Source organism: Triturus cristatus, chromosome 1_1 (assembly GCF_964204655.1).
Source record: "Triturus cristatus chromosome 1_1, aTriCri1.1, whole genome shotgun sequence".
NCBI lineage: Eukaryota > Metazoa > Chordata > Amphibia > Caudata > Salamandridae > Triturus > Triturus cristatus.
The window spans coordinates 599,977,658-600,001,529 of record NC_140579.1 but is presented as its reverse complement, the minus strand read 5'-3'; positions in this window follow the sequence as shown (position 1 = coordinate 600,001,529).

The window sequence follows — 23,872 nt, the reverse complement described above, 5'->3', positions numbered from 1 at the left end:
AGATCTCTGTACTGGGTTGAATGTATGACATTGTTCTGCATTCCGTCCATCAACTGTTCTTTTTGCATTTGTCACCCTGAGTGGGACGGGTATGCTCAGACGTAAGTCACGTGCCCTCCATGCCACTGGAGACAAGCTATCCTAGCTGATGAGGGCTGAAAGCCCGAAAATGGTCCTAGGGTGATAGCTTCCAGCCCAGGGAGGTCCTGGCCTGGCAGTATGGGCTGGACTGTTCCAATTGGGCGAAGGGTCAAGACGGATTTGCATATGGCTGGGTCCAAACTGGAATGGCATGGTGAGCAAAAAAACTATGGATTTATGCCCAGATCTGTGTACTGGGGTGAATGTAGGACAGTGTTCTGCATTCTGGTCATCAATTGTTCTTTTTGCATTTGACACCTCGAGTGGGACGGGTATGCTCAGACGTAAGTCACGTGCCCTCCATGCCACTGGAGACAAGCTATCCTAGCTGATGAGGGCTGAAAGCCCGAAAATGGTCCTAGGGTGATAGCTTCCAGCCCAGGGAGGTCCTGGCCTGGCAGTTCCGGCTGGACTGTTCCCATTGGGCGCAGGGTCAAGAATGATTTGCATATGGCTGAGTCCAAACTGGAATGGCATGGTGAGCAAAAAACGATGGATTTAGGCCCAGATCTCTGTACTGGGGTGAATGTATGACATTGTTCTGAATTCTGTCCATCAATTGTTCTCTTTGCATTGTCACCTCGAGTGGGATGGGTATGCTCAGACGGATGTCCCGTGCCCTCCATGCCACTGGAGTCAAGCTATCCTGGCTAAGGAGGGCTGAAAGCCCGAAACCGATACTAGGATGCTTGTTTCCAATCTACGTAGGACCTGGCCTGGCAGTTCGGGCTGGACTGTTACCATTGGGTGCAGGGTCAAGACTGATTTGCATATGGATGGGTCCAAACTGGAATGGCATGGTGAGCAAAAAAACGATGGATTTAGGCCCAGCTCTCTGTACTGGGGTGAATGTATGACATTGTTCTGCATTCGGTCCATCAATTGTTCTTTTTGCATTTGTCACCTCGAGTGGGACGGGTATGCTCAGACGTGAGTCCCGTGCCCTCCATGCCACTGGAGTCAAGCTATCCAGGCTGATGAGGGCTGAAAGGCCGAAACCGATCCTAGAATGCTTGTTTCCAGTCCAGGGAGGACCTGGCCTTGCAGTTCAGGCTGGACTGTTCCCATTGGTCGCAGGGTCAAGACTGATTTGCATATGGCTGGGTCCAAACTGGAATGGCATGGTGAGCAACAGATATGATGGATTTAGGCCCAGATCTCTGTACTGGGCTGAATGTATGACATTGTTCTGCATTCCGTCCATCAACTGTTCTTTTTGCATTTGTCACCCTGAGTGGGACGGGTATGCTCAGACGTGAGTCCCGCACTCTCTATCCACTGAGTCAAGCTATCCTGGCTGATGAGGGCTGAAAGCTCGAAACCGGTCCTAGGATGCTTGTTTCCAGTCCAGGTAGGACCTGGCCTGGCAGTTCGGGCTGGACTGTTCCCATTGGGCGCAGGGTCAAGACTGATTTGCATATGGCTGGGTCCAATCTGGAATGGCATGGTGAGCAAAAAAAGATGGATTTAGGCCCAGATCTCTATACTGGGGTGAATGTATGACATTGTTCTGCATTCTGTCGATCAATTGTTCTTTTTGCATTTGTCACCCCTAGTGGGACGGGTATGCTCAGACGTGAGTCCCGTGCTCTCCATGCCACTGGAGTCAAGCTTTCCTGGCTGATGAGGGCTGAAAGCCCGAAACCGTTCCTAGGATGCTTGTTTCCAGTCCAGGGAGGTCCTGGCCTGGCAGTTCGGGCTGGACTGTTCCCATTGGGCGCAGGGTCAAGACTGATTTGCATATGGCTGGGTCCAAACTGGAATGACATGGTGAGCAACAGATACAATGGATTTAGGCCCAGATCTCTGTACTGGGCTGAATGTATGACATTGTTCTGCATTCCGTCCATCAACTGTTCTTTTTGCATTTGTCACCCTGAGTGGGACGGGTATGCTCAGACGTGAGTCCCGTACTCTCCATGCCACTGAGTCAAGCTATCCTGGCTGATGAGGGCTGAAAGCCTGAAACCGTTTCTAGGATGCTTGTTTCCAATCCAGGGAGGACCTGGCCTGGCAGTTCGGACTGGAATGTTCCCATTGGGCGCAGGGTCAAAAAGGATTTGCATAGGGCTGGGTCCGAACTGGAATGGCATGGTGAGCAACAAAACGATGGATTTAGGCCCAGATCTCTGTACTGGGGTGAATGTATGACATTGTTCAGCATTCTGTCCATCAACTGTTCTTTTTGCATTTGTCACCCCGAGTGGGACGGGTATGCTCAGACGTGAGTCCCATGCTCTCCATGCCACTGGAGACAAGCTATCCTGGCTGATGAGGGCTGAAAGCCTGAAACCGTTTCTCGGATGCTTGTTTCCAATCCAGGGAGGACCTGGCCTGGCAGTTCGGACTGGAATGTTCCCATTGGGCGCAGGGTCAAGAAGGATTTGCATAGGGCTGGGTCCGAACTGGAATGGCATGGTGAGCAACAAAACGATGGATTTAGGCCCTGATCTCTGTACTGGGGTGAAAGTATGACCTTGTTCTGCATTCTGTCCATCAATTGTTCTTTTTGCATTTGTCACCCCGAGTGGGATGGGTATGCTCACATGTGAGTCCCGTACTCTCCATGCCACTGAGTCAAGCTATCCTGGCTGATGAGGGCTGAAAGCTCGAAACCGTTCCTAGGATGCTTGTTTCCAGTCCAGGGAGGTCCTGGCCTGGCAGTTCGGGCTGGACTGTTCCCATTGGGCGCAGGGTAAAGACTGATTTGCATATGGCTGGGTCCAAACTGGAATGGCATGGTGAGCAAAAAAAGATGGATTTAGGCCCAGATCTCTGTACTGGGGTGAATGTATTACATTGTTCTGCTTTCTGTCCATCAATTGTTCTTTTTGCATTTGTCACCCCGAGTGGGACGGGTATGCTCAGACGTGAGTCCCTTACTCTCCATGCCACTGAGTCAAGCTATCCTGGCTGATGAGGGCTGCAAGCCCGAAACCGGTCCTAGGATGCTTGTTTCCAGTCCAGGTAGGATCTAGCCTGGCAGTTCGGGCTGGACTGTTCCCATTGAGCGCAGGGTCAAGACTGATTTGCATATGGCTGGGTCCAAACTGGAACGGCATGTTGAGCAAAAAAACGATGGATTTAGGCCCAGATCTCTGTACTGGGGTGAATGTATGACATTGTTCAGCATTCTGTCCATCAACTGTTCTTTTTGCATTTGTCACCCCGAGTGGGACAGGTATGCTCAGACGTGGGTCCCATGCTCTCTATGCCACTGGAGACAAGCTATCCTGGCTGATGAGGGCTGAAATCCTGAAACCGTTCCTAGGATGCTTGTTTCAAATCCAGGGAGGACCTGGCCTGGCAGTCCGGACTGGAATGTTCCCATTGGGCGCAGGGTGAAGAAGGATTTGCATAGGGCTGGGTCCAAACTGGAATGGCATGGTGAGCAAAAAAACAATGGATTTATGCCCAGATCTCTGTACTGGGGTGAATGTATGACAGTGTTCTGCATTCTGTCGATCAATTGTTCTTTTTGCATTTGTAACCCCGAGTGGGACGGGTATGCTCAGACGTGAGTCACGCACTCTCCATGCCACTGAGTCAAGCTATCCTGGCTGATGAGGGCTGAAAGCTCGAAACCGGTCCTAGGATGCTTGTTTCCAATCCACGTAGGACCTGGCCTGGCAGTTCGGGCTGGACTGTTCCCATTGGGTGCAGGGTCAAGACTGATTTGCATCTGGCTGGGTCCAAACTGGAACGGCATGTTGAGCAAAAAAACGATGGATTTTTAGGCCCAGATCTCTGTACTGGGGTGAATGTATGACAGTGTTCTGCATTCTGTCCATCAATTGTTCTTTTTGCATTTGACACCTCAAGTGGGACGGGTATGCTCAGACGTGAGTCCCGTGCCCTCCATGCCACTGGAGTCAAGCTATCCTGGCTGATGAGGGCTGAAAGCCTGAAACCGCTCCTAGGATGCTTGTTTCCAGTCCAGGGAGGACCTGGCCTGGCAGTATGGGCTGGACTGTTCCAATTGGGCGAAGGGTCAAGACTGATTTGCATATGGCTGGGTCCAAACTGGAATGGCATGGTGAGCAACAGATACGATGGATTTAGGCCCAGATCTCTGTACTGGGCTGAATGTATGACATTGTTCTGCATTCCGTCCATCAACTTTTCTTTTTGCATTTGTCACCCTGAGTGGGACGGGTATGCTCAGACGTGAGTCCCGTACTCTCCATGCCACTGAGTCAAGCTATCCTGGCTGATGAGGGCTGAAAGCCCGAAACCGGTCCTAGGATGCTTGTTTCCAGTCCAGGTAGGACCTGGCCTGGCAGTTCGGGCTGGACTGTTCCCATTGGGCGCAGGGTCAAGACTGATTTGCATATGGCTGGGTCCAAACTGGAACGGCATGTTGAGCAAAAAAACGATGGATTTAGGCCCAGATCTCTGTACTGGGGTGAATGTATGACATTGTTCAGCATTCTGTCCATCAACTGTTCTTTTTGCATTTGTCACCCCGAGTGGGACGAGTATGCTCAGACGTGAGTCCCGTACTCTCCATGCCACTGAGTCAAGCTATCCTGGCTGATGAGGGCTGAAAGCCCGAAACCGGTCCTAGGATGCTTGTTTCCAGTCCAGGTAGGACCTGGCCTGGCAGTTCGGGCTGGACTGTTCCCATTGGGCGCAGGGTCAAGACTGATTTGCATATGGCTGGGTCCAAACTGGAACGGCATGTTGAACAAAAAAACGATGGATTTAGGCCCAGATCTCTGTACTGGGGTGAATGTATGACATTGTTCAGCATTCTGTCCATCAACTGTTCTTTTTGCATTTGTCACCCCGAGTGGGACGGGTATGCTCAGACGTGGTTCCCATGCTCTCTATGCCACTGGAGACAAGCTATCCTGGCTGATGAGGGCTGAAAGCCTGAAACCGTTCCTAGGATGCTTGTTTCCAATCCAGGGAGGACCTGGCCTGGCAGTTGAGACTGGAATGTTCCCATTGGGCGCAGGGTCAAGAAGGATTTGCATAGGGCTGGGTCCAATCTGGAATGGCATGGTGAGCAAAAAAACAATGGATTTATGCCCAGATCTCTGTACTGGGGTGAATGTATGACAGTGTTCTGCATTCTGTCCATCAATTGTTCTTTTTGCATTTGACACCTCGAGTGGGACGGGTATGCTCAGACGTGAGTCCCGTGCCCTCCATGCCACTGGAGTCAAGCTATCCTGGCTGATGAGGGCTAAAAGCCCGAAACCTGTCCTAGGATACTTGTTTCCAGTCCAGGGACGACCTGGCCTGGCATTCCGGGCTGGACTGTTCCCATTGGGCGCAGAGTCATGACTGATTTGCATATGGCTGGGCCCAAACTGGAATGGCATGGTGAGCAAAAAAAAATGGATTTAGGCCGAGATCTCTGTACTGGGGTGAATGTATGACATTGTTCTGCATTCTATCCATTAATTGATCTTTTTGCATTTGTCACCCCGAGTGGGACGGGTATGCTCAGACGTGAGTCCCGTGCCCTCCATGCCACTGGAGTCAAGCTATCCTGGCTGATGAGGGCTGAAAGCCCTAATCCGCTCCTAGGATGCTTGTTTCCAGTCCACGTAGGACCTGGCCTGGCAGTTCGGGCTGGACTGTTCCCATTGGGTGCAAGGTCAAGACTGATTTGCACATGGCTGGGTCCAAACTGGAATGGCATGGTGAGGAAAAAAACAATGGATTTAGGCCGAGATCTCTGTACTGGGGTGAATGTATGACATTGTTCTGCATTCTATCCATCAATTGTTCTTTTTGCATTTGTCACCCCGAGTGGGACGGGTATGCTCAGACGTAAATCCCGTGCCCTCCATGCCACTGGAGTCAAGCTATCCTGGCTGATGAGGGCTGAAAGCCCGAAACCGCTCCTAGGATGCTTGTTTCCAGTCCACGTAGGACCTGGCCTGGCAGTTCGGGCTGGACTGTTCCCATTGGGCGCAAGGTCAAGACTGATTTGCACATGGCTGGGTCCAAACTGGAATGGCATGGTGAGCAAAAGAATTATGGATTTAGGCCCAGATCTCTGTACTGGGGTGAATGTATGACATTGTTCTGCATTCTGTCGATCAATTGTTCTTTTTGCATTTGTCACCCCGAGTGGGACGGTTATGCTCAGACGTGAGTCCCGTGCTCTCCATGCCACTGGAGTCAAGCTATCCTGGCTGATGAGGGCTGAAAACCCGAAACCGGTACTAGGATGCTTGTTTCCACACCAGTGAGGACCTGGCCTGGCAGTTCGGGCTGGACTGTTCCCATTGGGCGCAGGGTCAAGACTGATTTGCATATGGATGGGTCCAAACTGGAACGGCATGTTGAGCAAAAAAACGATGGATTTAGGCACAGATCTCTGAACTGGGGTGAATGTATGACATTGTTCTGCATTTTGTCCATCAACTGTTCTTTTTGCATTTGTCACCCCGAGTGGGACGGGTATGCTCAGACGTGAGTCCCGTGCTCTCCATGCCACTGGAGTCAAGCTATCCTGGCTGATGAGGGCTGAAAGCCTGAAACCGCTCCGAGGATGCTTCTTTCTAGTCCAGGGAGGACCTCGCCTGCCAGTATGGGCTGGACTGTTCCAATTGGGTGAAGAGTCAAGACGGATTTGCATATGGCTGGGTCCAAACTGGAATGGCATAGTGAGCAAAAAAACTATGGATTTAGGCCCAGATCTCTGTACTGGGGTCAATGTATGACATTGTTCTGCATTCTGTCCATCAATTGTTCTTTTTGCATTTGTCACCCTGAGTGGGACGGGTATGCTCAGACGTGAGTCCCGTGCTCCCCATGCCACTGGAGTCAAGCTATCCTGGCTGATGAGGGCTGAAAACCTGAAACCGGTCCTAGGATGCTTGTTTCTACTCCAGTGAGGACCTGGCCTGGCAGTTCGGGCTGGACTGTTCCAATTGGGCGAAGGGTCAAGAGGGATTTGCATAAGGCTGGGTCCAAACTGGAATGGCATGGTGAGCAAAAAAACTATGGATTTATGCCCAGATCTCTGTACTGGGGTGAATGTAGGACAGTGTTCTGCATTCTGTCCATCAATTGTTCTTTTTGCATTTGACACCTCGAGTGGGATGGGTATGCTCAGACGTAAGTCACGTGCCCTCCATGCCACTGGAGTCAAGCTATCCTGGCTGATGAGGGCTGAAAGCCCGAAACTGGTCCTAGGATGCTTGTTTCCAGTCCACGTAGGACCTGGCCTGGCTGTTCGGGCTGGACTGTTCCCATTGGGCGCAAGGTCAAGACTGATTTGCACATGGCCGGGTCCAAACTAGAATGGCATGGTGAGCAAAAAAACTATGGATTTAGGCCCAGATCTCTGTACTGGGGTGAATGTATGACATTGTTCTGCATTCTGTAGATCAATTGTTCTTTTTGCATTTGTCACCCCGAGTGGGACGGGTATGCTCAGACGTGAGTCCCGTGCTCCCCATGCCACTGGAGTCAAGCTATCCTGGCTGATGAGGGCTGAAAGCCCGAAACTGGTCCTAGGGTGATAGCTTCCAGCCCAGGGAGGACCTGGCCTGGCAGTTCCGGCTGGACTGTTCCCATTGGGCGCAAGGTCAAGAATAATTTGCATATGGCTGAGTCCAAACTGGAATGGCATGGTGAGCAAAAAACGATGGATTTACGCCCAGATCTCTGTACTGGGGTGAATGTATGACATTGTTCTGAATTCTGTCCATCAATTGTTCTTTTTGCATTTGTCATCCTGAGTGGGACGGGTATGCTCAGACGTGAGTCCCGTGCTCTCCATGCCACTGGAGTCAAGCTATCCTGGCTGAGGAGGGCTGAAAGCCCGAAACCGATACTAGGATGCTTGTTTCCAATCCACGTAGGACCTGGCCTGGCAGTTCGGGCTGGACTGTTCCCATTGGGTGCAGGGTCAAGACTGATTTGCATATGGCTGGGTCTAAACTGGAATGGCATGGTGAGCAAAAAAACGATGGATTTAGGCCCAGATCTCTGTACTGGGGTGAATGTATGACATTGTTCTGCATTCTGTCCATCAATTGTTCTTTTTGCATTTGTCACCTCGAGTGGGACGGGTATGCTCAGACGTGAGTCCCGTGCCCTCCATGCCACTGGAGTCAAGCTATCCAGGCTGATGAGGACTGAAAGCCCGAAACAAATCCTAGAATGCTTGTTTCCAGTCCAGGGAGGACCTGGCCTGGCAGTTCAGGCTGGACTGTTCCCATTGGTCGCAGGGTCAAGACTGATTTGCATATGGCTGGGTCCAAACTGGAATGGCACGGTGAGCAACAGATACGATGGATTTAGGCCCAGATCTCTGTACTGGGGTGAATGTATGACATTGTTCTGCATTCTGTCCATCAATTGTTCTTTTTACATTTGTCACCCCGAGTGGGACGGCTAAGCTCAGACGTGACTCCCGTACTCTCCATGCCACTGAGTCAAGCTATCCTGGCTGATGAGGGCTGAAAGCCCGAATCCGCTCCTAGGATGCTTGTTTCCAGTCCACGTAGGACCTGGCCTGGCTTTTCGGGCTGGACTGTTCCCATTGGGCGCAAGGTCAAGACTGATTTGCACATGGCTGGGTCCAAACTAGAATGGCATGGTGAGCAAAAAAACTATGGATTTAGGCCCAGATCTCTGTACTGGGGTGAATGTATGACATTGTTCTGCATTCTGTCGATCAATTGTTCTTTTTGCATTTGTCACCCCGAGTGGGACGGGTATGCTCAGACGTGAGTCCCGTGCTCCCCATGCCACTGGAGTCAAGCTATCCTGGCTGATGAGGGCTGAAAACCTGAAACCGGTCCTAGGATGCTTGTTTCTACTCCAGTGAGGACCTGGCCTGGCAGTTTGGTCTGGACTGTTACCATTGGGTGCAGGGTCAAGACTGATTTGCATATGGATGGGTCCAAACTGGAATGGCATGGTGAGCAAAAGAACTATGGATTTAGGCCCAGATCTCTGTACTGGGGTGAATGTATGACATTGTTCTGCATTCGGTCCATCAATTGTTCTTTTTGCATTTGTCACCTCGAGTGGGACGGGTATGCTCAGACGTGAGTCCCGTGCCCTCCATGCCACTGGAGTCAAGCTATCCAGGCTGATGAGGGCTGAAAGCCCGAAACCGATCCTAGAATGCTTGTTTCCAGTCCAGGGAGGACCTGGCCTGGCAGTTCAGGCTGGACTGTTCCCATTGGTCGCAGGGTCAAGACTGATTTGCATATGGCTGGGTCCAAACTGGAATGGCATGGTGAGCAACAGATACCATGGATTTAGGCCCAGATCTCTGTACTGGGCTGAATGTATGACATTGTTCTGCATTCCGTCCATCAACTGTTCTTTTTGCATTTGTCACCCTGAGTGGGACGGGTATGCTCAGACGTGAGTCCCGCACTCTCTATCCACTGAGTCAAGCTATCCTGGCTGATGAGGGCTGAAAGCTCGAAACTGGTCCTAGGATGCTTGTTTCCAGTCCAGGTAGGACCTGGCCTGGCAGTTCGGGCTGGACTGTTCCCATTGGGCGCAGGGTCAAGACTGATTTGCATATGGCTGGGTCCAATCTGGAATGGCATTATGAGCAAAAAAAGATGGATTTAGGCCCAGATCTCTATACTGGGGTGAATGTATGACATTGTTCTGCATTCTGTCGATCAATTGTTCTTTTTGCATTTGTAACCCCGAGTGGGACGGGTATGCTCAGACGTGGTTCCCATGCTCTCTATGCCACTGGAGACAAGCTATCCTGGCTGATGAGGGCTGAAAGCCTGAAACCGTTCCTAGGATGCTTGTTTCCAATCCAGGGAGGACCTGGCCTGGCAGTTCGGACTGGAATGTTCCCATTGGGCGCAGGGTCAAGAAGGATTTGCATAGGGCTGGGTCCAATCTGGAATGGCATGGTGAGCAAAAAAACAATGGATTTATGCCCAGATCTCTGTACTGGGGTGAATGTATGACAGTGTTCTGCATTCTGTCCATCAATTGTTCTTTTTGCATTTGACACCTCGAGTGGGACGGGTATGCTCAGACGTGAGTCCCGTGCCCTCCATGCCACTGGAGTCAAGCTATCCTGGCTGATGAGGGCTAAAAGCCCGAAACCTGTCCTAGGATACTTGTTTCCAGTCCAGGGACGACCTGGCCTGGCATTCCGGGCTGGACTGTTCCCATTGGGCGCAGAGTCATGACTGATTTGCATATGGCTGGGCCCAAACTGGAATGGCATGGTGAGCAAAAAAAAATGGATTTAGGCCGAGATCTCTGTACTGGGGTGAATGTATGACAGTGTTCTGCATTCTGTCCATCAATTGTTCTTTTTGCATTTGACACCTCGAGTGGGACGGGTATGCTCAGACGTGAGTCCCGTGCCCTCCATGCCACTGGAGTCAAGCTATCCTGGCTGATGAGGGCTAAAAGCCCGAAACCTGTCCTAGGATACTTGTTTCCAGTCCAGGGACGACCTGGCCTGGCAGTTCGGGCTGGACTGTTCCCATTGGGTGCAAGGTCAAGACTGATTTGCACATGGCTGGGTCCAAACTGGAATGGCATGGTGAGGAAAAAAACGATGGATTTAGGCCGAGATCTCTGTACTGGGGTGAATGTATGACATTGTTCTGCATTCTATCCATCAATTGTTCTTTTTGCATTTGTCACCCCGAGTAGGACGGGTATGCTCAGACGTAAATCCCGTGCCCTCCATGCCACTGGAGTCAAGCTATCCTGGCTGATGAGGGCTGAAAGCCCGAAACCGCTCCTAGGATGCTTGTTTCCTGTCCACGTAGGACCTGGCCTGGCAGTTCGGGCTGGACTGTTCCCATTGGGCGCAAGGTCAAGACTGATTTGCACATGGCTGGGTCCGAACTGGAATGGCATGGTGAGCAAAAGAACTATGGATTTAGGCCCAGATCTCTGTACTGGGGTGAATGTATGACATTGTTCTGCATTCTGTCGATCAATTGTTCTTTTTGCATTTGTCACCCCGAGTGGGACGGGTATGCTCAGACGTGAGTCCCGTGCTCTCCATGCCACTGGAGTCAAGCTATCCTGGCTGATGAGGGCTGAAAACCCGAAACCAGTCCTAGGATGCTTGTTTCCACACCAGTGAGGACCTGGCCTGGCAGTTCGGGCTGGACTGTTCCCATTGGGGGCAGGGTCAAGACTGATTTGCATATGGATGGGTCCAAACTGGAACGGCATGTTGAGCAAAAAAACGATGGATTTAGGCACAGATCTCTGAACTGGGGTGAATGTATGACATTGTTCTACATTTTGTCCATCAACTGTTCTTTTTGCATTTGTCACCCCGATTGGGACGGGTATGCTCAGACGTGAGTCCCGTGCTCTCCATGCCACTGGAGTCAAGCTATCCTGGCTGATGAGGGCTGAAAGCCTGAAACCGCTCCTAGGATGCTTCTTTCTTGTCCAGGGAGGACCTGGCCTGGCAGTATGGGCTGGACTGTTCCAATTGGGCGAAGGGTCAAGACGGATTTGCATATGGCTGGGTCCAAACTGGAATAGCATGGTGAGCAAAAAAACTATGGATTTAGGCCCAGATCTCTGTACTGGGGTCAATGTATGACATTGTTCTGCATTCTGTCCATCAATTGTTCTTTTTGCATTTGTCACCCTGAGTGGGACGGGTATGCTCAGACGTGAGTCCCGTGCTCTCCATGCCACTGGAGTCAAGCTATCCTGGCTGATGAGGGCCGAAAGCCTGAAACCGATCCTAGGATGCTTGTTTCCAGTCCAGGGAGGCCCTGGCCTGGCAGTTCAGGCTGGACTGTTTCCATTGGCCATAGGGTCAAGACTGATTTGCATATGGCTGGGCCCAAACTGGAATGGCATGGTGAGCAAAAAAACTATGGATTTAGGCCGAGATCTCTGTACTGGTGTGAATGTATGACATTGTTCTGCATTCTATCCATCAATTGTTCTTTTTGCATTTGTCACCCCGAGTGGGACGGGTATGCTCAGATGTAAATCCCGTGCCCTCCATGCCACTGGAGTCAAGCTATCCTGGCTGATGAGGGCTGAAAGCCCGAAACCGCTCCTAGGATGCTTGTTTCCAGTCCACGTAGGACCTGGCCTGGCAGTTCGGGCTGGACTGTTCCCATTGGGCGCAAGGTCAAGACTGATTTGCACATGGCTGGGTCCAAACTGGAATGGCATGGTGAGCAAAAGAACTATGGATTTAGGCCCAGATCTCTGTACTGGGGTGAATGTATGACATTGTTCTGCATTCTGTCGATCAATTGTTCTTTTTGCATATGTCACCCCGAGTGGGACAGGTATGCTCAGACGTGAGTCCCGTGCTCTTCATGCCACTGGAGTCAAGCTATCCTGGCTGATGAGGGCTGAAAACCCGAAACCGGTCCTAGGGTGCTTGTTTCCACACCAGTGAGGACCTGGCCTGGCAGTTCGGGATGGACTGTTCCCATTGGGCGCAGGGTCAAGACTGATTTGCATATGGATGGGTCCAAACTGGAACGGCATGTTGAGCAAAAAACGATGGATTTAGGCACAGATTTCTGAACTGGGGTGAATATATGACATTGTTCTGCATTTTGTCCATCAACTGTTCTTTTTGCATTTGTCACCCCGAGTGGGACGGGTATGCTCAGACGTGAGTCCCGTGCTCTCCATGCCACTGGAGTCAAGCTATCCTGGCTGATGAGGGCTGAAAGCCCGAACCCGTTCCTAGGATGCTTGTTTCCAGTCCAGGGAGGATCTGGCCTGGCAGTTCGGGCTGGACTGTTCCCATTGGGCGCAGGGTCAAGACGGATTTGCATATGGCTGGGTCCAAACTGGAATGGCATGGTGAGCAAAAAAACTATGGATTTAGGCCCAGATCTCTGTACTGGGGTCAATGTATGACATTGTTCTGCATTCTGTCCATCAATTGTTCTTTTTGCATTTGTCACCCTGAGTGGGACGGGTATGCTCAGACGTGAGTCCCATGCTCTCCATGCCACTGGAGTCAAGCTATCCTGGCTGAAGAGGGCTGAAAGCCCGAAACCGATCCTAGGATGCTTGTTTCCAGTCCAGGGAGGCCCTGGCCTGGCAGTTCAGGCTGGACTGTTCCCATTGGCCGTAGGGTCAAGACTGATTTGCATATGGCTGGGCCCAAACTGGAATGGCATGGTGAGCAAAAAAACGATGGATTTAGGCCGAGATCTCTGTACTGATGTGAATGTATGACATTGTTCTGCATTCTGTCCATCAATTGTTCTTTTTGCATTTGTCACCCCGAGTGGGACGGGTGTGCTCAGATGTGAGTCCCGTGCCCTCCATGCCTTTGGAGTCAAGCTATCCAGGCTGATGAGGTCTGAAAGCCCGAAACCGTTCCTAGAATGCTTGTTTCCAGTCCAAGGTGGTCCTGGCCTGGCAGTTCGGGCTGGACTGTTCCCATTGGGCGCAGGGTCAAGACTGATTTGCATATGGCTGGGTCCAAACTGGAATGGCATGGTGAGCAAAAAAACGATGGATTTAGGCCCAGATCTCTGTACTGGGGTGAATGTATGACATTGTTCTGCATTCTGTCCATCAATTGTTCTTTTTACATTTGTCACCCCGAGTGGGACGGCTAAGCTCAGACGTGACTCCCGTACTCTCCATGCCACTGAGTCAAGCTATCCTGGCTGATGAGGGCTGAAAGCCCGAATCCGCTCCTAGGATGCTTGTTTCCAGTCCACGTAGGACCTGGCCTGGCTGTTCGGGTTGGACTGTTCCCATTGGGCGCAAGGTCAAGACTGATTTGCACATGGCTGGGTCCAAACTAGAATGGCATGGTGAGCAAAAAAACTATGGATTTAGGCCCAGATCTCTGTACTGGGGTGAATGTATGACATTGTTCTGCATTCTGTCGATCAATTGTTCTTTTTGCATTTGTCACCCCGAGTGGGACGGGTATGCTCAGACGTGAGTCCCGTGCTCCCCATGCCACTGGAGTCAAGCTATCCTGGCTGATGAGGGCTGAAAACCTGAAACCGGTCCTAGGATGCTTGTTTCTACTCCAGTGAGGACCTGGCCTGGCAGTTCGGGCTGGACTGTTCCAATTGGGCGAAGGGTCAAGAGGGATTTGCATAAGGCTGGGTCCAAACTGGAATGGCATGGTGAGCAAAAAAACAATGGATTTATGCCCAGATCTCTGTACTGGGGTGAATGTAGGACAGTGTTCTGCATTCTGTCCATCAATTGTTCTTTTTGCATTTGACACCTCGAGTGGGACGGGTATGCTCAGACGTAAGTCACGTGCCCTCCATGCCACTGGAGTCAAGCTATCCTGGCTGATGAGGGCTGAAAGCCCAAAACTGGTCCTAGGGTGATAGCTTCCAGCCCAGGGAGTACCTGGCCTGGCAGTTCTGGCTGGACTGTTCCCATTGGGCACAGGGTCAAGAATAATTTGCATATGGCTGAGTCCAAACTGGAATGGCATGGTGAGCAAAAAACGATGGATTTAGGCCCAGATCTCTGTACTGGGGTGAATGTATGACATTGTTCTGAATTCTGTCCATCAATTGTTCTTTTTGCATTTGTCACCCTGAGTGGGACGGGTATGCTCAGACGTGAGTCCCGTGCTCTCCATGCCACTGGAGTCAAGCTATCCTGGCTGAGGAGGGCTGAAAGCCCGAAACCGATACTAGGATGCTTGTTTCCAATCCACGTAGGACCTGGCCTGGCAGTTCGGGCTGGACTGTTCCCATTGGGTGCAGGGTCAAGACTGATTTGCATATGGCTGGGTCTAAACTGGAATGGCTTGGTGAGCAAAAAAACGATGGATTTAGGCCCAGATCTCTGTACTGGGGTGAATGTATGACATTGTTCTGCATTCTGTCCATCAATTGTTCTTTTTGCATTTGTCACCTCGAGTGGGACGGGTATGCTCAGACGTGAGTCCCGTGCCCTCCATGCCACTGGAGTCAAGCTATCCAGGCTGATGAGGGCTGAAAGCCCGAAACCGATCCTAGAATGCTTGTTTCCAGTCCAGGGAGGACCTGGCCTGGCAGTTCAGGCTGGACTGTTCCCATTGGCCGCAGGGTCAAGACTGATTTGCATATGGCTGGGTCCAAACTGGAATGGCATGGTGAGCAACAGATACGATGGATTTAGGCCCAGATCTCTGTACTGGGGTGAATGTATGACATTGTTCTGCATTCTGTCCATCAATTGTTATTATTACATTTGTAACCCTGAGTGGGACGGGTATGCTTAGACGTGAGTCCCGCACTCTCCATGCCACTGAGTCAAGCTATCCTGGCTGATGAGGGCTGAAAGCTCGAAACCGGTCCTAGGAAGCTTGTTTCCAGTCCAGGTAGGACCTGGCCTGGCAGTTCGGGCTGGACTGTTCCCATTGGGCGCAGGGTCAAGACTGATTTGCATATGGCTGGGTCCAATCTGGAATGGCATGGTGAGCAAAAAAAGATGGATTTAGGCCCAGATCTCTATACTGGGGTGATTGTATGACATTGTTCTGCATTCTGTCGATCAATTGTTCTTTTTGCATTTGTCAACCCTAGTGGGACGGGTATGCTCAGACATGAGTCCCGTGCTCTCCATGACACTGGAGTCAAGCTTTCCTGGCTGATGAGGGCTGAAAGCCCGAAACCGTTCCTAGGATGCTTGTTTCCAGTCCAGGGAGGTCCTGGCCTGGCAGTTCGGGCTGGACAGTTCCCATTGGGCGCAGGGTCAAGACTGATTTGCATATGGCTGGGTCCAAACTGGAATGGCACGGTGAGCAACAGATACGATGGATTTAGGCCCAGATCTCTGTACTGGGCTGAATGTATGACATTGTTCTGCATTCCGTCCATCAACTGTTCTTTTTGCATTTGTCACCCTGAGTGGGACGGGTATGCTCAGACGTGAGTCCCGGACTCTCCATGCCACTGAGTCAAGCTATCCTGGCTGATGAGGGCTGAAAGCTCGAAACGGGTCCTAGGATGCTTGTTTCCAGTCGATCAATTGTTCTTTTTGCATTTGTCACCCCGAGTGGGACGGGTATGCTCAGACGTGAGTCCCGTGCTCTCCATGCCACTGGAGTCAAGCTATCCTGGCTGATGAGGGCTGAAAACCCGAAACCGGTCCTAGGATGCTTGTTTCCACACCAGTGAGGACCTGGCCTGGCAGTTCGGGCTGGACTGTTCCCATTGGGCGCAGGGTCAAGACTGATTTGCATATGGATGGGTCCAAACTGGAACGGCATGTTGAGCAAAAAAACGATGGATTTAGGCACAGATCTCTGAACTGGGGTGAATGTATGACATTGTTCTGCATTTTGTCCATCAACTGTTCTTTTTGCATTTATCACCCTGAGTGGGACGGGTATGCTCAGACGTGAGTCCCGTACTCTCCATGCCACTGGAGTCAAGCTATCCTGGCTGATGAGGGCTGAAAGCCTGAAACCGCTCCTAGGATGCTTCTTTCCAGTCCAGGGAGGACCTGGACTGGCAGTATGGGCTGGACTGTTCCAATTGGGCGAAGGGTCAAGACGGATTTGCATATGGCTGGGTCCAAACTGGAATGGCATGGTGAGCAAAAAAACTATGGATTTAGGCCCAGATCTCTGTACTGGGGTCAATGTATGACATTGTTCTGCATTCTGTCCATCAATTGTTCTTTTTGCATTTGTCACCCTGAGTGGGACGGGTATGCTCAGACGTGAGTCCCGTGCTCTCCATGCCACTGGAGTCAAGCTATCCTGGCTGATGAGGGCTGAAAGCCTGAAACCGATCCTAGGATGCTTGTTTCCAGTCCAGGGAGGCCCTGGCCTGGCAGTTCAGGCTGGACTGTTCCCATTGGCCGTAGGGTCAAGACTGATTTGCATATGGCTGGGCCCAAACTGGAATGGCATGGTGAGCAAAAAAACGATGGATTTAGGCCGAGATCTCTGTACTGGTGTGAATGTATGACATTGTTCTGCATTCTATCCATCAATTGTTCTTTTTGCATTTGTCACCCCGAGTGGGACGGGTATGCTCAGACGTAAATCCCGTGCCCTCCATGCCACTGGAGTCAAGCTATCCTGGCTGATGAGGGCTGAAAGCCCGAAACCACTCCTAGGATGCTTGTTTCCAGTCCACGTAGGACCTGGCCTGGCAGTTCGGGCTGGACTGTTCCCATTGGGCACAAGGTCAAGACTGATTTGCACATGGCTGGGTCCAAACTGGAATGGCATGGTGAGCAAAAGAACTATGGATTTAGGCCCAGATCTCTGTACTGGGGTGAATGTATGACATTGTTCTGCATTCTTTTGATCAATTGTTCTTTTTGCATATGTCACCCCGAGTGGGACGGGTATGCTCTGACGTGAGTCCCGTGCTCTCCATGCCACTGGAGTCAAGCTATCCTGGCTGATGAGGGCTGAAAACCTAAAACCGGTCCTAGGATGCTTGTTTCCACACTAGTGAGGACCTGGCCTGGCAGTTCGGGCTGGACTGTTCCCATTGGGCGCAGGGTCAAGACTGATTTGCATATGGCTGGGTCCAAACTGGAACGGCATGTTGAGCAACAAAACAATGGATTTAGGCCCAGATCTCTGTACTGGGGTGAATGTATGACATTGTTCAGCATTCTGTCCATCAACTGTTCTTTTTGCATTTGTCACCCCGAGTGGGACGGGTATGCTCAGATGTGGTTCCCATGCTCTCTATGCCACTGGAGACAAGCTATCCTGGCTGATGAGGGCTGAAAGCCTGAAACCGTTCCTAGGATGCTTGTTTCCAATCCAGGGAGGACCTGGCCTGGCAGTTCGGACTGGAATGTTCCCATTGGGCGCAGGGTCAAGAAGGATTTGCATAGGGCTGGGTCCAATCTGGAATGGCATGGTGAGCAAAAAAACAATGGATTTATGCCCAGATCTCTGTACTGGGGTGAATGTATGACAGTGTTCTGCATTCTGTCCATCAATTGTTCTTTTCGCATTTGACACCTCGAGTGGGACGGGTATGCTCAGACGTGAGTCCCGTGCCCTCCATGCCACTGGAGTCAAGCTATCCTGGCTGATGAGGGCTGAAAGCCTGAAACCGCTCCTAGGATGCTTCTTTCCAGTCCAGGGAGGACCTGGCCTGGCAGTATGGGCTGGACTGTTCCAATTGGGCGAAGGGTCAAGACGGATTTGCATATGGCTGGGTCCAAACTGGAATGGCATGGTGAGCAAAAAAACTATGGATTTAGGCCCAGATCTTTGTACTAGGGTCAATGTATGACATTGTTCTGCATTCTGTCCATCAATTGTTCTTTTTGAATTTGTCACCCTGAGTGGGACGGGTATGCTCAGACGTGAGTCCCGTGCTCTCCATGCCACTGGAGTCAAGCTATCCTGGCTGATGAGGGCTGAAAGCCTGAAACCGATCCTAGGATGCTTGTTTCCAGTCCAGGGAGGCCCTGGCCTGGCAGTTCAGGCTGGACTGTTCCCATTGGCCGTAGGGTCAAGACTGATTTGCATATGGCTGGGCCCAAACTGGAATGGCATGGTGAGCAAAAAAACGATGGATTTAGGCCGAGATCTCTGTACTGGTGTGAATGTATGACATTGTTCTGCATTCTGTCGATCAATTCTTCTTTTTGCATATGTCACCCCGAGTGGGACGGGTATGCTCAGACGTGAGTCCCGTGCTCTCCATGCCACTGGAGTCAAGCTATCCTGGCTGATGAGGGCTGAAAACCCGAAACTGTTCCTAGGATGCTTGTTACCACATCAGTGAGGACCTGGCCTGGCAGTTCGGGCTGGACTGTTCCCATTGGGCGCAGGGTCAAGACTGATTTGCATATGGCTGGGTCCAAACTGGAACGGCATGTTGAGCAAAAAAACAATGGATTTAGGCCCAGATCTCTGTACTGGGGTGAATGTATGACATTGTTCAGCATTCTGTCCATCAATTGTTCTTTTTGCATTTGACACCTCGAGTGGGACGGGTATGCTCAGACGTGAGTCCCGTGCCCTCCATGCCACTGGAGTCAAGCTATCCTGGCTGATGAGGGCTGAAAGCCTGAAACCGCTCCTAGGATGCTTCTTTCCAGTCCAGGGAGGACCTGGCCTGGCAGTATGGGCTGGACTGTTCCAATTGGGCGAAGGGTCAAGACGGATTTGCATATGGCTGGGTCCAAACTGGAATGGCATGGTGAGCAAAAAAACTATGGATTTAGGCCCAGATCTTTGTACTGGGGTCAATGTATGACATTGTTCTGCATTCTGTCCATCAATTGTTCTTTTTGCATTTGTCACCCTGAGTGGGACGGGTATGCTCAGACGTGAGTCCCGTGCTCTCCATGGCACTGGAGTCAAGCTATCCTGGCTGATGAGGGCTGAAAGCCTGAAACCGATCCTAGGATGCTTGCTTCCAGTCCAGGGAGGCCCTGGCATGGCAGTTCGGGCTGGACTGTTCCCATTGGCCGTAGGGTCAAGACTGATTTGCATATGGCTGGGCCCAAACTGGAATGGCATGGTGAGCAAAAAAACGATGGATTTAGGCCGAGATCTCTGTACTGGTGTGAATGTATGACATTGTTCTGCATTCTATCCATCAATTGTTCTTTTTGCATTTGTCACCCCGAGTGGGACGGGTATGCTCAGACGTAAATCCCGTGCCCTCCATGCCACTGGAGTCAAGCTATCCTGGCTGATGAGGGCTGAAAGCCCGAAACCGCTCCTAGGATGCTTGTTTCCAGCCCACGTAGGACCTGGCATGGCAGTTCGGGCTGGACTGTTCCCATTGGGCGCAAGGTCAAGACTGATTTGCACATGGCTGGGTCCAAACTGGAATGGCATGGTGAGCAAAAGAACTATGGATTTAGGCCCAGATCTCTGTTCTGGGGTGAATGTATGACATTGTTCTGCATTCTGTCGATCAATTGTTCTTTTTGCATATGTCACCCCGAGTGGGACGGGTATGCTCTGACGTGAGTCCCGTGCTCTCCATGCCACTGGAGTCAAGCTATCCTGGCTGATGAGGGCTGAAAACCGGAAACCGGTCCTAGGATGCTTGTTTCCACACCAGTGAGGACCTGGCCTGGCAGTTCGGGCTGGACTGTTCCCATTGGGCGCAGGGTCAAGACTGATTTGCATATGGCTGGGTCCAAACTGGAACGGCATGTTGAGCAACAAAACAATGGATTTAGGCCCAGATCTCTGTACTGGGGTGAATGTATGACATTGTTCAGCATTCTGTCCATCAACTGTTCTTTTTGCATTTGTCACCCCGAGTGGGACGGGTTTGCTCAGACGTGGTTCCCATGCTCTCTATGCCACTGGAGACAAGCTATCCCGGCTGATGAGGGCTGAAAGCCTGAAACCGTTCCTAGGATGCTTGTTTCCAATCCAGGGAGGACCTGGCCTGGCAGTTCGGACTGGAATGTTCCCATTGGGCGCAGGGTCAAGAAGGATTTGCATAGGGCTGGGTCCAATCTGGAATGGCATGGTGAGCAAAAAAACAATGGATTTATGCCCAGATCTCTGTACTGGGGTGAATGTATGACAGTGTTCTGCATTCTGTCCATCAATTGTTCTTTTGCATTTGACACCTCGAGTGGGACGGGTATGCTCAGACGTGAGTCCCGTGCCCTCCATGCCACTGGAGTCAAGCTATCCTGGCTGATGAGGGCTGAAAGCCTGAAACCGCTCCTAGGATGCTTCTTTCCAGTCCAGGGAGGACCTGGCCTGGCAGTATGGGCTGGACTGTTCCAATTGGGCGAAGGGTCAAGACGGATTTGCATATGGCTGGGTCCAAACTGGAATGGCATGGTGAGCAAAAAAACTATGGATTTAGGCCCAGATCTCTGTACTGGGGTCAATGTATGACATTGTTCTGCATTCTGTCCATCAATTGTTCTTTTTGCATTTGTCACCCTGAGTGGGACGGGTATGCTCAGACGTGAGTCCCGTGCTCTCCATGCCACTGTAATCAAGCTATCCTGGCTGATGAGGGCTGAAAGCCTGAAACCGATCCTAGGATGCTTGTTTCCAGTCCAGGGAGGCCCTGGCCTGGCAGTTCAGGCTGGACTGTTCCCATTGGCCGTAGGGTCAAGACTGATTTGCATATGGCTGGGCCCAAACTGGAATGGCATGGTGAGCAAAAAAACGATGGATTTAGGCCGAGATCTCTGTACTGGTGTGAATGTATGACATTGTTCTGCATTCTATCCATCAATTGTTCTTTTTGCATTTGTCACCCCGAGTGGGACGGGTATGCTCAGACGTAAATCCCGTGCCCTCCATGCCACTTGAGTCAAGCTATCCTGGCTGATGAGGGCTGAAAGCCCGAAACCGCTCCTAGGATGCTTGTTTCCAGTCCACGTAGGACCTGGCCTGGCAGTTCGGGCTGGACTGTTCCCATTGGGCGCAAGGTCAAGACTGATTTGCACATGGCTGGGTCCAAACTGGAATGGCATGGTGAGCAAAAGAACTATGGATTTAGGCCCAGATCTCTGTACTGGGGTGAATGTATGACATTGTTCTGCATTCTGTCGATCAATTGTTCTTTTTGCATATGTCACCCCGAGTGGGACGGGTATGCTCAGACGTGAGTCCCGTGCTCTCCATGCCACTGGAGTCAAGCTATCCTGGCTGATGAGGGCTGAAAACCCGAAACCGGTCCTAGGATGCTTGTTTCCACACCAGTGAGGACCTGGCCTGGCAGTTCGGGCTAAACTGTTCCCATTGGGCGCAGGGTCAAGACTGATTTGCATATGGCTGGGTCCAAACTGGAACGGCATGTTGAGCAAAAAAAACATGGATTTAGGCCCAGATCTCTGTACTGGGGTGAATGTATGACTTTGTTCAGCATTCTGTCCATCAACTGTTCTTTTTGCATTTGTCACCCCGAGTGGGACGGGTATGCTCAGACGTGGTTCCCATGCTCTCTATGCCACTGGAGACAAGCTCTCCTGGCTGATGAGGGCTGAAAGCCTGAAACCGTTCCTAGGATGCTTGTTTCCAATCCAGGGAGGACCTGGCCTGGGAGTTCGGACTGGAATGTTCCCATTGGGCGCAGGGTCAAGAAGGATTTGCATAGGGCTGGGTCCAATCTGGAATGGCATGGTGAGCAAAAAAACAATGGATTTATGCCCAGATCTCTGTACTGGGGTGAATGTATGACAGTGTTCTGCATTCTGTCCATCAATTGTTCTTTTTGCATTTGACACCTCAAGTGGGACGGGTATGCTCAGACGTGAGTCCCGTGCCCTCCATGCCACTGGAGTCAAGCTATCCTGGCTGATGAGGGCTGAAAGCCTGAAACCGCTCCTAGGATGCTTGTTTCCAGTCCAGGGAGGACCTGGCCTGGCAGTATGGGCTGGACTGTTCCAATTGGGCGAAGGGTCAAGACGGATTTGCATATGGCTGGGTCCAAACTTGAATGGCATGGTGAGCAAAAAAACTATGGATTTAGGCCCAGATCTCTGTACTGGGGTCAATGTATGACATTGTTCTGCATTCTGTCCATCAATTGTTCTTTTTGCATTTGTCACCCTGAGTGGGACGGGTATGCTCAGACGTGAGTCCCGTGCTCTCCATGCCACTGGAGTCAAGCTATTCTGGCTGATGAGGGCTGAAAGCCTGAAACCGATCCTAGGATGCTTGTTTCCAGTCCAGGGAGGCACTGGCCTGGCAGTTCAGGCTGGACTGTTCCCATTGGCCGTAGGGTCAAGACTGATTTGCATATGGCTGGGCCCAAACTGGAATGGCATGGTGAGCAAAAAAACGATGGATTTAGGCCGAGATCTCTGTACTGGTGTGAATGTATGACATTGTTCTGCATTCTATCCATCAATTGTTCTTTTTGCATTTGTCACCCCGAGTGGGACGGGTATGCTCAGACGTAAATCCCGTGCCCTCCATGCCACTGGAGTCAAGCTATCCTGGCTGATGAGGGCTGAAAGCCCGAAACCGCTCCTAGGATGCTTGTTTCCAGTCCACGTAGGACCTGGCCTGGCAGTTCGGGCTGGACTGTTCCCATTGGGCGCAAGGTCAAGACTGATTTGCACATGGCTGGGTCCAAACTGGAATGGCATGGTGAGCAAAAGAACTATGGATTTAGGCCCAGATCTCTGTACTGGGGTGAATGTATGACATTGTTCTGCATTCTGTCGATCAATTGTTCTTTTTGCATATGTCACCCCGAGTGGGACGGGTATGCTCAGACGTGAGTCCCGTGCTCTCCATGCCACTGGAGTCAAGCTATCCTGGCTGATGAGGGCTGAAAACCCGAAACTGGTCCTAGGATGCTTGTTTCCACACCTGTGAGGACCTGGCCTGGCAGTTCGGGCTGGACTGTTCCCATTGGGCGCAGGGTCAAGACTGATTTGCATATGGCTGGGTCCAAACTGGAACGGCATGTTGAGCAAAAAAACAATGGATTTAGGCCCAGATCTATGTACTGGGGTGAATGTATGACATTGTTCAGCATTCTGTCCATCAATTGTTCTATTTGCATTTGACACCTCGAGTGGCACGGGTATGCTCAGACGTGAGTCCCGTGCCCTCCATGCCACTGGAGTCAAGCTATCCTGGCTGATGAGGGCTGAAAGCCTGAAACCGCTCCTAGGATGCTTCTTTCCAGTCCAGGGAGGACCTGGCCTGGCAGTATGGGCTGGACTGTTCCAATTGGGCGAAGGGTCAAGACGGATTTGCATATGGCTGGGTCCAAACCTGGAATGGCATGGTGAGCAAAAAAACTATGGATTTAGGCCCAGATCTCTGTACTCGGATCAATGTATGACATTGTTCTGCATTCTGTCCATCAATTGTTCTTTTTGCATTTGTCACCCTGAGTGGGAT